We start from the raw sequence: 1,303 nt of genomic DNA on the forward strand, positions 1-1,303 counted from the left end.
TCCCTGGGGCCACTTGGCGGCATGCTTGTTTCAGTACCTGTCCCTGCTGGGGTGCTGGGAGGAGTAGTTGGAGAGCGGGTCGTACTCCAGGTCTGGAGTGGGTGGCTGGGAGTTGTCCACCACGTACTTGCTGCTGGAAATGGGGCGGTTGTGCCACCGGGGCTGGCTCACGGCCTTGGGGACGTACTCCAGGGCACCACTGCCCCCTCTGCCTCTGCCCTGACCCCTGTCCGGGGATGCCAGCGATTACTTGCTGCCTTGCTCGGCAGGGGTGGCCAGCGGGGTGGGATGGTAGCTGGCATTGGGGTTTAACAGGCTGTGGCTGCCGGGGCTGTAGTGGAAGGCCGGTGGGAAGGCATCGTCATCCAAACCCACGATGGGGCCTGTGTCAGGGCTGCAGGGTGCCAGGGCAGGGTCCTCGGCTGCACAGTGCTCACGGGCCATCTCCAGCAGCTCCCGGTAGCGCAGCTGCTCCAGCTCTACCTCACTGTGCACGGCCTGGATGTCCTGGTTGACCAGCTCCAGCTCCAGCTCCAGCACGTCAGGCTGCGGCTCCTCCCCCAGGCCGAGGGCGCCATTCTCTCTCTGCGGCCCAGAGCTTGGGTAGCTCGGGGTTGTAGGGGTCGTAACCAAGCCCGAGGCCGAGGGAGGTTCAGGAAACAACAGGCTTGAGGGGGCGATGCCCAGCAGGTGTAGGCCCAGGCATTCCTAGCGAGCTCTGCTGCCGGGGGGTGGGGGGTGGGGGAGTGCTGCACCGCTCCACACTGCTCCGCCATCATCCAGTGCGCTGGGGACCCGGGTCCTGCAGTACCGGAAGTGGCAGTAGGGTTGCTAGCAGGGACCCCCTGGCGCCCCAGACCAACAGGGGCAGTCAATAGCCCAGAAGAAGCCAGTGGAACTTAGCATGGTCCGTCCGGCGGGTGGGGGGGGGGGCCCGGGCCTGGAACCACCCAGGCCCCCTCACTCAGAGATTTTTAAGTGCTTTTTTTTTTTTGACGGAGTCTTACTCTGTTGCGCAGGATGGAGTGCAGTGACGCCATTTGAGCTCACTGCAACCTCCGCTTCCCCGGTTCAAGCAATTTTCTGCCTCAGCCTCCTGAGTAGCTGGGATTACAGGTGCCCACTACCACGACCAGCTAATTTTTGTATTTTTAGTAGAGACGACGGTTTTACCATCTTGGCCAGGCTGGTCTTGAACTCCTGATCTCGTGATCTACCCACCTCCGCGTCCAAAAGTGCTGGGATTACAAGCTTGAGCCACCACACCTGGCCTTTATTTTTTTACTTTATTGCATTGAGACAG

The 1,303-nt window shown here is 61.5% G+C and overlaps 1 pseudogene; it reads right to left on the bottom strand.

Moving 5' to 3' along the window:
• Positions 1–3: 3 nt before the first annotated feature.
• On the bottom strand, positions 4–631 carry LOC108299309 (annotated as a pseudogene).
• Between the last annotated feature and the right edge of the window lie 672 nt (positions 632–1,303).

This window comes from Cebus imitator, unplaced genomic scaffold (assembly GCF_001604975.1).
Source record: "Cebus imitator isolate Cc_AM_T3 unplaced genomic scaffold, Cebus_imitator-1.0 Scaffold4965, whole genome shotgun sequence".
NCBI classification, from domain to species: Eukaryota; Metazoa; Chordata; class Mammalia; order Primates; family Cebidae; genus Cebus; species Cebus imitator.